Source organism: Perca fluviatilis, chromosome 3, assembly GCF_010015445.1.
Source record: "Perca fluviatilis chromosome 3, GENO_Pfluv_1.0, whole genome shotgun sequence".
Taxonomy (NCBI): domain Eukaryota; kingdom Metazoa; phylum Chordata; class Actinopteri; order Perciformes; family Percidae; genus Perca; species Perca fluviatilis.
In genome coordinates, this window is record NC_053114.1 from 42,545,447 (window position 1) to 42,558,335 (window position 12,889).

The following is a 12,889-nucleotide window of genomic DNA, read 5'->3' on the forward strand; positions in this document are numbered from 1 at the left end:
GTCCATCAGGACCAAAACCTCACGCCACAAAAACAGTTTCTTCCCATGAGCAGTTGGCCTCATTAACAAGGCCTGGGACCCCCACTGAGAAAGATTCTCACACATTACATTAACGTCTTCTCCATTGTCTGTATGCGTTACATTAACAATCATCTTTGCGTCTATATCTCTGCACATTGCATATTCTTATTGTGAATCTTTGCACATCCCCTTCAATATATGTTTGCACAGCTCTTCCATTGTAAACAGTCACATTGCACATATCTTTTCCAATATTCCAAATATTTTTATTGTAATTTTTTTATGCACCTTGTCTATGCACTAAACACCAAAGCAAATTCCTTTTATGTAAAAACCTACTGTACTTTGCAAAAAAACAGATTCTAGTCTTTTGACATTCATTCATGCCGCAAAACCACTACCAAAATTTAAGACCCAAACTAATAATAAGCCACATGTTTATATATATATATATATATATATATACACAGTACAGGCCAAAAGTTTGGACACACCTTCTCATTCAATGCGTTTCCTTTTTATTTTCATTGTAGATTCTCACTGAAGGCATCAAAACTATGAATGAACACATATGGAATTATGTACTTAACAAAAAAGTGTGAAATGAACTGAAAACATGTCTTATATTTTTGATTTTTTATTAATAAGGGAACACATTCCACTAATGAACCCTGACAAAGCACACCTGTGAAGGTAAAACCATTTCAGGTGACTACCTCATGAAGCTCATTGAGAGAACACCAAGGGTTTGCAGAGTTATCAAAAAAGCAAAGGGTGGCTACTTTGAAGAATCTAAAATATAAGACATGTTTTCAGTTATTTCACACTTTTTTGTAAAGTACATAATTCCATATGTGTTCATTCATAGTTTTGATGCCTTCAGTGAGAATCTACAATGTAAATAGTCATGAAAATATAAAGGAAACACATTGAATGAGAAGGTGTGTGCCTGTACTGTTATATATATATATATATATATATATATATATATATATATATATATATATATATATATATATTTTTTTTTTAAATCCTTTTAAACTTAAATTTTGTGTCATCTCAATTGTTTGTCAATTGTTTGACAATTTCAAAGCTTGAATGAAAACGTGTACATGGTTACAAGAGATTGTCCACCTCTCTCTTGGCAATGTCTTTCTTAACAAAAAGGAGTTGGCATGTAGAAAGAACACGTATTTGCACAAATGTTCAAGTTAGTTGGGCAGTAGGTGTAAAGCAGTATGGAAGGAATTTTACTAATTTTACTGTAATTTACAAGGGTGGCACAGAGCGGACCCTTGCAATAAATAAACTAAGATAACTAAGATAAAAATGGATACGAGCTGCAATTTCAAAAACATCAGCAGGCTACGAAACTGTCGGTGGCCAATGTCATAATACAAAAAGCAAAATGGAAAGCACGGTAACTAGGGTGTAAATATGGAGATTTTCTGAAATTCCGATCGAGTTCACAAGGCAATGAAACTTCTGCTTGGGGGGTGGGGTCCACTGTTATTTTCTGCGGCGCAAAGGGACGGTGGCTGAATGCACGTCAGGAGAAAAGAGTGAGCGCTGTGAAAGTTGAATCCTCTGGTACTTTATGAAAGATGAAATGGCAGGACACGCGTGCACTGCTGAGAATGCCAATCAGCAAGCAACAACTCAATGTGGGGTTGTGTGCCGGACATAACCAATCTTGTTTTCCATAGAAATCCCTCACTCCTTTACATAAAGGTTAGATACAACAGTAAAGGCAGCAGCCAGCGGGGAATCATCACTCTTTACCCAAGGTGTCAATTACTTTTACTCAAATGGGAGAAAGAAATTCTCAGTGCAAAAGAATTTAAGGTAGCATTGATTTTTAGCTGCATAGATATTATTATTGTTATCATGTATCCCCATGTTTACAGCTCTGATGCAAGGGGAGAATTGCAGATAGAAATTCCGGATAAAATCATAATCAAAACCTTTTTTTCACGCCAGTCTGAATTCCAAACATCCTGATTGAGGCCCCTTTATCTTCAAAATGTTTATGCAATTAATGTTTCCGGGGAGTGTTGGAGGTGGTTGACGGCAGCTCGTGGGCATGACAGTGACATCGTGAAAGCCTCGTGAAGGGACCCATTCCTCAGGCCATGACCATTTCAGAGGCGCACACACACTGACAGCCCTGGAAAATCATGGTGATGATGAATAAACCCCTGAGTGACAGAGGTGGTACGAGCCCACGCTGTCCCGTAAAGGAATGGCATTGCGATGTTCAGCTGCTGGAGTATTCTCATTAGGTTTAATATGAATCGAGTCCACGAGGAGACACAGGTGTCTGCTATGTGGAGACAGACGGGCTGCAGACAGTGACTCAGCCTCTGTGAGATGAATTGATAGTTTGACATCAACAACCGCATCGCTGACATGTGACATAGAAGATAATTACACAGTAAAGTGAGAGAGACAGTTGAGCTCGGGATAGGTTAAAGGCAAAAACTCATTCCCCATGTAATGTTCATTTATGAAGACATTTTATGAAATCATTCATTCATTCATTCATTTTGCCAACCTCATTTGTAGAATTCAAGTGGGGAAGATGCTTTACTCTACCAAGCAAGTTTTTTTTAGCTAGCTTGACTACTAACAACAAAATTTGTACCGTAATTTTATTTCTTGTTGATGAGATGGATTTTATAGAATTGGTATCGAAAAAAATGATCGTTCAGGAACCGGTATCTAATTCACAGTATCGGTATTGGAAGGGGTATAAAAAAATTTGAACGATACCCAGCCCTATCCTGAGGATTACAGAAAAATACTTTTATATTTTGTGAGAGCCAGTTCAAACCAAAGAGCATGATCCAGGGATTTCATTTCAATTGAGAGACAGTTCAAACCTCATGTTAGACAGGAACCAAAAATGTCACCTGGAGACACAAAATGCAGCTTACCTTGAGCAAAGGTGTGTGTGATGAATGGTAATCTGTTGTGATCTGTTGGTAAACTGAACTCTATCACAACAAACAGACCCCCAGTGGACGGGGATGGGGCTGGACCTCAGGATGCCTGTGTGGAACACAGAGAGGAAAACACTAAGAACAAATACATATTATTACCATGAAAACACACACACACACACACAAAATGTTATTGGGTCCAGTCAGATGTCAAAGAGGACGACTCTAAATGTCTGAATCCTCTTTGATGCTTTTAAGTTGAAGAAACTTGAACTTGTTGAAGAAACAAAACGATTTTTGTTTTGATATTTTTGACAGGACAACATGACCTGTTACAGAACTTTTTATTCACAGGTATGTTCATTGTCCCCAATTTTCTTTATGAACAATATAAAACAGCCGTATCCCTTAGACTAAAACAGAGGCATTAATACATTAAATCAGACTTCTACACAAATATTTTCCCTCTTACGATGTTTTTTGGTTTATGTACATGGAGAACCAAACACTGTACAATGGTTCAACCAGACTGAAAGGGCAGAAAGACACAGTTCCCTCTGAGCAACGGTTGAATAACAAGAGACGAAATCAGCCGTCATTGGCAAAAGACACGGGACGCTTTATCAAAATGTGTGCAGATTAAAATAAGAACAGCTTCCTGTTTCAGTGTAGAGTGCACACTAATGCTGTCTATAACAAGTTAGAATTAACAGGCTACATGTTTAGCAAAGCTCTTCTTCAAACTTCACAATAGAAACAGAAGGCTAGTCTCTGCAGAGGGACCAAGGAAAAACACAACAACTCAATATTTAGAGCCACGTTGCACCGTTGGGCTTCAATAATGATCCAGGGTCACTTACGCTTTTCTGGACTGGAAAACTAATTCAACATCCAAGTTCCAACAGTATTCTCCCCTTTCATGCAACACTGTGGGGACAATCGCACTAAATGGAAGTTTGAATCATTTAATTCTTCTATTTGAAATGTAAATAGTACATTTGGTGTCTAAATTATACTGTTTTTATCTGTTCAAATAGTAATTATTTAAGGAAAGAAGAACTAAGGCTGCAACTCACGATTATTTTCTTTGTCGTTTATTTTCTGGATGAATGGATTAGTTGTTTGGTCTCTATAATGTCGAAAAATGGTGAAAATTGTGGATCCGTGTTTCACAAAGCCCAAGATGATGTCCTCAAATGTCTTGTTTTGTCCCCAACTCAAAGATATTCAGTTTACTGTCCCAGAGGAGAGAAGACACTAGAACATATTCACATTTAGGGAGCTTAATTAAGTTATTAGTTAACAACTAATCAATTAAATTGTTTAATCAAGCTCTACATAAACACATAAAAACAAATTGAGCCCCTAAACCGGAGACACTTGGAAACACTTCTGACCCGTTTTGGTTTGGAATCTGCGGGGTTGTGTTGCGGTCTCAACGGACGCAAACGGAGACCTTTGGCGACACGGACATTGATGCCGACATATCGCCGCCTGATTGGGTCATGACGTTTCGTTCTCTGAGACTAAGAAAATATTCACATTTAACAAGCTGGAATCAGAGAATTTTTCCTCAAAAGGACATGACTCAAACCGATATTAAAAATACTTGCCGAACAATTTAATGGTTGACAACTAAGCGATTATTCCATTAATCTTTGCAGCCCAGAGAAGAGCATCAATATAACAGCTGATTCACAACTTTTGAATGTATTGTATACTGTATATATTCTTATCAATATTACATTTTGAAAACCAAAGTAAGGACTGCTCCAGAGCACAAAATGACCTCAGTGTGTGTGTCTCATGAGTAAGGTAGTGCAGAGTCCCCCCCCAACACATATTGCAGTTTGCCCCAAATATTTGCACTGCAACAATGTCTTAATCATCACCTTGTAGTTAAATGGACTGGAGGACACTAAAACTGCAGAGAATTCACTTCCTCAAATTCATCCAATTCAGCACATACAGGTAGAAGCTTCTGTCTGATATTCCTTAGGATTACACCGAGAGATAATTCAGACCTATCAAACATTCAGTCGGCAGTGGTTTTACCTGAGCTCGGCCATATTTTATCACTGCAGTTCATGAAAATTAGAAAAGCAGCATTAGAACCAAAGAACTACAGAGCTTTGCGCTCTGTAATGTGTGTGTACAGTCTTTGTGTATGTGTGTTTGTGTGTGTGTGTGTTCATTGGATGCTGTTTCTCATAAGCAGCAACTCACAGCGACAGAAAATCAATAAAAACACTGTTATTGTTAGTCAAACAATATTTCCCCGACCCTGATGAATGTCTCAATGTCAGGGCTTTGCAGAGCAGAGCTGTCGGCGGTGAGCTCTGACAGCGCTGCCAAGACGTGGTACAGACAATGGTATTATGGCTTTATAGGGGAAGAGGATATAATGTAATATAGAGCACTGGTAAAAGAAGAAAGACGTACTCTTGAGCTGAAATAACCATATTAAAATTAAACAAACAATCATATCAGTGGTTTCCGATTATACTAAATGCCCATTTCTTAAACAAGAGTCATCCGATTTAATCTAATTTAGATAATAATAAAAACTTATGATCTCACCACCATATTTGATCTCAAATGCCTCTTGTTAACTCAAATTCTGTATTAGGACTTTCTTTTAGACTAATCCTCACCGTAGTGGTTAACTCTCACTCAGTTGCCCCGTAGAAAGGGGAACATTTTTATTCATTAAAAAATAAATCATCAACCACAGAGGACCACAAGGAACCTCTCCAACATATTTATATAATCATAAAGTGATTAATGGGGTTAAACAACATATGTTCTACTGTGCATCGCTCTGGAGTTAAAGGTACTGTAGGTAGGATTGTGAAGATCCAGGACTTAGCCAAAAAATTTGAACATCGACAAGTTCTCAGTCCCTCCCCCCTTTCCGCTAAAGCCCAAAAAGGTCTCCTAAGCCCCTCCCCCCACAAGGGAGAATGAATGCGTGTGCATGAGCAGTGATTGACAGTGATTGACAGTGAGACACCCCCCCCCCGGCCCTGATTGGTGCATCTGAACAGGGAGCTGCTGACTTTTGCAAATCGCACTACAGGCTGTAGGTGGTGCCAGAGGAGCTGGATTTTTTTTAAATTTTGTATTACCTGCTTCATGTAGTTCTACTGGAACATAGGGTCAGTTGCAGCAAATATGACAGAAAGTTAGTTTTATAAGTCTTACCTACTGCACCTTTAACTGTTACTGGAAATGTTTGGATCACATCAGCTGTGCCACTGACACGGCTCCATGTTATAAATAGATGCTACATGTGAATTGCACCACAATATGAATACAGTTTGATTATAACTATTAATTTCTTGGTAACCGTAATTGTATAATCGCTTAGAGAGAGAGGGCGTTACATGCAGCAAAGGGCCCAAGTTTGAATCGAACCCGGGCCTCTGCGTGGTATTTTCCATGTAGATCAGTGACAAAATGGCTTGACGTAAAAGGAAAGAGAAAAAAATCAAGATGGTTCTGAGAGATCTGAATATGAGCTTTAGCGAAACATGAAATACAAACCAGTTATTTAATGGTAATGGGTCACTGCAGCTCGAAAATGTAAATGCATAGGTCCAATAGTTTGGATTCAATTCACTCAACTCGATACAATCAAGTTACTTATTGCATGGCACAATGGGTATCTCCATTCCATGGGCTGCTTTCTGTAATGAACACACAGGTCAACATCCCCCACAGATTACTTTAAGATTACAGTAGGTTTTCCCTCACACCAAATGGTTACAACATATTGACCCACATCCACAGCCAGGACCAAAATGTGTCCACACACACGCTGACCTTTGAGGTACCAAAGACTTGTAAAGCCATCTAAACCATACAGATCCTAATGTGTCACTCAAAGCTTCATTGACCCTGTGGCAAATACTCCGCTCCACCATGATGGAGAGTTACAGTTTGCTGACAGTAGAAAGAGACAGGTCGATCTCCTCAGTGGTCTCCCAGGACTCTTTGGTAATCTAAACTCAAAAATGATGGCAAAGCAGCACACAATTTACTGTAGCTGAACAGGCTAAAGGGTTACTCCTGTCAAACACACCAAAATGGAGCCATATATATTATTAATAGAATAATAAAATGGTATTGCCTGTATTTGCCAAGTACATTTAGCCATACAAGGAATGTATCCTCTGCATTAAGCCCATCCTTACTAATTAGGAGCAGTGGGCAGCCATAGTCTAGCGCAAAGGGACCAACTATAGTTGTAGCATTAAGTCTCGCATTGCCAGACCTATCTCTACAATGCTGTGGAGTCTGGCTACACCACACATACATTCTAGGATAGGAGAAAAAAAGGCTCTGGGTTGTTTGCATTTCTTTAAACCAATCACAATCGTCTTGGGCCGAGATAAGCTCTGGACGCAACAGTGGCCTGTAGTCGTGGAGAGGAACTTGTTTTGCTGGAACATTTGCACCCCGCAAAAGAAAACACCACATACAATATTAAATGACGTTTACAATACAATAATGTGAGCTATTTAAATTGTCATGGTTAAACGTAATTTGCTCCTACCAGTGTATCACCGTGTGTACTTCGTCCACCGCAATCCCACCAAAACGTCCCAGTTAGAGAGGAAATGCTGTAAACATATTCTTAGTAAATCTTTACAATCATTCCCTGAAAGAACCAAGCAGGCCTGCCTTGTTGCACCATCCAAATTTTCATTAAAACTTGCCATTTTCAGCGTGTAGCTCGCTAGCTTGAAGTTTGTTGTTGTTTTCCCGATGCAAAGGGATTTTGAGAACGGCAACACACAAAGAGCGGAAGGCAATTATTCTGGAAATGTACTTCCATAGATCCAGACCACCTAGCATTTAGTATTTGCCAAGTACATTTATACAAGTAATGTATCCTCTGTATTTAACCATTCCATACTAATTAGGAGCAGTGGGCAGCTATAGTCTGGTGCCTAGGGACCAACTACAGTTGTAATGCCAGTGCCTACGTTAAGGGCAATAGCAGGAGTTAACGAGCATGTAGTCTGGATCGACGGAAGTACATTTACAGTACAAGTACTTTGCTTCCGCTTTATGTGTTTCAGCAACAGACTCAAACATTTTTGTAAATTAATCAAATGGTTCATCAAAGAAATATTACACTACCTCAGACATTTAACAACTGTCAAAGTAATGTATTTTCTCCAACAGACCAAAGTCCTGAGCTTCTGTACATGAGGAGCTGTCATAACGATGTGGGAGGTAGTGAACCCTAACCTCAGTGACCCTTTCTCTTTGCACAGGGTCTATAAGAGCTACGCTCAATTGGCAATGCACCAGTCTGCAAAATCACCCTAATCCGTCCATTCACCCTTCATCTCACCCTGATTAATGGTCACCTATAGGCAAAGGGGAGCTGAGGATGGAGGGGTCGTATTGATGCTCATGGAGCCCGGTCAATAAATTGATCACTTTAGTCCCTTCTATCTTTAAGACACGCTACTTTTGTCGATTAAGGTTTTTTTTCGCATTTCACTGCAGATCGTTTTCAAATATTAGCTCTTATTAAACTTGCAAAACAGGCTCAATAAAACAGCCCAGAAATCTCTACAGGTCACAAAAACTATAAAGTGAGATCTTCAGAACAATAATGCATGCCACTGCTGCATGTATAATGCGCCAAGTGACTTAAAGGATAAGTGTGGTCTTCTTCTGCATGCTTTTTAGTGTCGAGAAATCCAATCAGAAGACCAGCAGGAAGTTTCAATAATCCTTTGCAATGCCCTTGTTCAGTCCCCCTCGGCACTTTATATTATGTAGAATCACATGGGAGGCCTCTTAACAAACGAGGGGGCAGGGTCCGAGTCGAGCGGAAGATTTTTGATGGAGCGCATTTAACCCTTCAGACTTCACAAATACTTTTCAGTGACAAATCATGACATAGCTGTTTTCAGTGAATGATATATGATCTTCAAGTGGGATCATCAGCGTCTTCAACAGCAACAAAAAATATTTATTTAGCCGCTATTGGTTTCTGAACAACGTTAGAGTGGTTTAAAAACAATTGCATTTTCACAGTCGGAACTCATTTTTCTGATTATTTCGGCACCACATGAATGCAGCCTCTCGCAATGTTAATGAAAGTGAAAATGAATGAATGTATCCGCCCCGTGATTTGGACAGAATCCAAAACTGAATGGGTTCTTCCTTGGCCCATGCTACTACCTTCAACCAAGTTTCATGAAAACCAGGCCATAATCCTGACAGACAGACAGACAAGCTACACCAAAAATATGACCTGAAAATTTGTTAACATTAACTGAAGCGCCCCATGTCCTTGGCAGCGGCAGGGTTCAAATTCGACCTGCGGCCCTTTGCTGCGTGTCATCCCCTCTATCTCCCCTTTTCTGTGATTCTCAAACTATCAAAAGGAAATAAAAGCCCTAAAAATCAACTGATGCTGGGTACTATGTGCAGCTTGAGTTTTCAATATTGGGACATTGCTAAATATAAGTAAACCAGGGTTTGTTAAACCGTATAAACACCACAAAACAAAAATGCTTTGGTCTGTCTCTCAATACTTCACTACCTGGTCTGGGTCCCTCAGCCCAATGGTTCCTACAGAAGACATACATCTTTAAAAACAACTTACAAATATATAATGTAATAACTTAAAACAGCAGGTCACTGTAGCTTTTAATTAAACATTACTCAAAAAGGTGGAAATAGTGCACTTGTTGGGAACTATTTTCAGCAGCGGATTAATCCACATTTGATGCTCTAGTGCAGGGGTCTACAACGTTTTTTTAAGGCAAGGACCCCTTAACTGAAAGAGAGGCGAAGCAGGGGTCCCTTACTACATATATTGTATAAAATGAGTTGCATGTTAAACTGGGCCTACAATAACTTGTGGGCGGCCTAAAGCCTTTATGCATACCTTTTTAGTGTATAATACTAAGCTATTAAATAACTGTTAATATTATAATAAAAATGTTTTTAATGTTAAACATAAATGTGGCACAGTGAATCCCTGGGATGAATTGTATCTATGGATGGCTACCTTAGTGACTACCTTACCTAAAAGGCAGTTAGCCTATCATTAATGTCTTTTTTTCACAAATAGGCTGGTTTTTATTTGCTAATAATATGTTGGATTCATGTAAAGACATTTTAATTTTTGAAAAAACTTTCAAAAAATTTAGAATTGGATGGCCCCCCCCTGCTGTAGCTCTGAGGACCACCTAGGAGCCCCGGACCCCCTGTCGAAGATCTCTGCTTTAGTGAGTGTTTGTGGCAGCAGGACACTGGCCCAATCCCAAAGTCACGGACTCACAGACTCACGGACTTTGGTGCACGTTTTCATGAAATTTGTAAGGGCTTAGGGTTGTCCCAATGTCGAATTTCAAAGGGCGTGAGGGTTTGAGTACACACTTACCAATTGTGTGTGTGTAATTTAGTTTAAATAAACTACAATGTGTGTGGTCATTGTAATGAAGTAACATGTTACCCAGTGCAACAGTGTGGCTCATCAATTGTTTTTATGTCACAGAAGAATATATACTGTATCAGGCTTTGATACACACACAATAGTTGTTAGTGGGATCAAATAATTAGTTTTCTTTCATTTCTAATGGGATTTGTTGACTAGAAACAATGAATATTGCTAGCCCTGTTCTTTAAATAAAACCAGCTCTGAACATGTTCCATCACACTGATCATCATAACCCTTGTGTTGTCTTCCTGTGGACCATGCACATCTTTTTCTTTTTCAGAAACATTTTATCACTTTCCTCAACGTTTTTTTTTCAACGTTCTTTTATCATTTTTTTTCAAATGCTATAAAATTGAATAAAATATCTAAATTGAATGAAAGTAGTGAACTGATTTTTTTTTTTTTTTTACAATTTGGTTGAAAAAAAAAAAAAACTAATTTCTGATAGAGAAACATTTTGAAAATTGGTCTAATTTGACCAGAGGACAACAGGAGGGTTAAGTAAATATGTCAAGTAGAATATTGTTAGCTTCAGCCAAAGAGGGATATTTAGATGTCAATTTGCAGGAGAAAGGAGTACTCGGGACAAGACGTTTGTCTTCTTTTACAGTGAAGGATGGCAATATTCTGTAGAACGCTCCAACTCCAGTGCGGACGAACTTTCCGAGTCCACACCAGAGCCAGCGAGCGATCACAACAACAACAACAACAACATGTACAAAACGGAACTAGAACTATACTGCCATCTACGTAGTTCTGGTAGCCAGGTAACATTATTATAACAAATTATCCTTTATACTGTAATTATCAAAACATCAAAATCAGGTTTATTGCCAAAGTAAGTTACACTTACAAGGAATGTGCCTTGGTGGTTGGTGCATTGAGAAACAAACATTAAACATTAATATGAAATAAATAAAAAATACAGATACAGCATGACTGACATACTAACATAGGGCATAGAACAATAACCGTACCAGTACCATTGTCGAATGTCCAATTTGGTGGATGTCCGTGGCATTTTGTGTCAATTCTGTGAGTGCAGTAATAAGAGAAACGGGCTAGTTTGACACTGGCCCAGCCACATGATGAAATGATACTGTGCTGCATGGTGATCATATCTATCGTGAACCACAACATTACATCATTAACCAGGGCAGCCGTCAGTGGAACAGGAGTCGTCCTGACATATCTGATTTGGACAACCTTCACTTCTTAATTGCCAGAGAAAGTTAGGTTTGCAATGTTTGCGTGTGGAATCAGAAAACTGCTGTCTCTTACTGACTAGGGTTGCTTTCTCGAGGCTTTATCACAAGAGACAGATTCAAGCCTGAACTTCAGGGAGAAATATTTCAACATGGAAAATGAAAAGACTTTCTAGGGGCAGAAATGCAGTCCACCGAGCCGCCTATAACCCCTCATAGTCTGTAATGTCTTTGGCTCCTGGGGACATTTAACTTGAACTTTATGTATAATTAGCCCCGGGAAAAGCCAAGCTTTCACTGTTTTGCAGCTCCCTCTTGGTATCAGGGACAATGAAGTAATAGCTTTTTAGGAGAAACACAGTGTGCTACAGAGAGCTGAGAAAGCATTTCTGCCTTGCAGGACAGAGAAGCCTGATGAGGGCAGTGGGCGAGTGAAAAGCATCCATCATCCATGTAAATATGTTATGCTACAAAACAGCACAATTTTCTTAAATTCCAGTTGAATATATTCTCCAAGTGGAGACTCCCCACTGCTATATTAGTGAGATAATTTGTCCCATGACATTCCAGAAATTCTGCAAGTGCAGCTATTTAAAATGTACACTGTAGGCTGAGGAATGACATTCTACACAGAAAGCAGCCAAAAAAAGGTTTAGAGACTCTGCCACTGACTCGCCCGGGCAGCGACAATGTCATTTTTCACACTCTTCTTCTCATAAACTGTCGTCAACAAATAATGGCTGTCCAAAAACAAGATTTCACCATATGTTTCACCAATCATGTCATGCTCAAGCTGAAAAATAGGAGCACTTCAGGGTAAATAGGCTCCCTCCTCCTCCTCCTGTCAGGTTTTGAGTTATTCTGCTCTTTCTCTGATTCTTAAGCAGGTGGGATGGAGTGTTTGATAAGGTTTTGAATTGTGTGACAAATAACCCAACGTGTCATGTTTATCAGCCTACGTGTCCCTGATTGTTCTCACGATTCACCGGTTCTCAGGAGGTCACGTTCGACTAAATCACTGCCGAACAAAAATAAGTTCACCTTGTAGCACGTTACACTGAATGTAACCGCCTTTTCTCCCGCTGTCCTTAAAGCCATTATAATGTCCTGTGTGATGATTCACGTGGCAGAAGGATGAAGTGTTCCGCCATTGAATCCAATTACATTTAAATATGTTTCAACTCAAGGATCCACCTCAGGCTCATAAGAGCTCACAAGACAACTAAAAACTATTTGTTTGGCCCCAG

General features: G+C 39.3%; 1 protein-coding gene across 4 annotated transcripts in view; it reads right to left on the reverse strand.

The window, feature by feature from the left end:
• The window catches only part of LOC120556187 (multiple epidermal growth factor-like domains protein 11), a 182,714-nt gene that overhangs the window by 138,024 nt on the left and 31,801 nt on the right, over positions 1-12,889 (reverse strand). For all 4 annotated transcript variants that reach the window (XM_039795619.1, XM_039795621.1, XM_039795620.1 and 1 more), the window contains exon 2: positions 2,958-3,072. The gene's annotated coding sequence lies outside the window, so the exon portion shown is untranslated. The remainder of the gene's footprint in view (positions 1-2,957; positions 3,073-12,889) is intronic.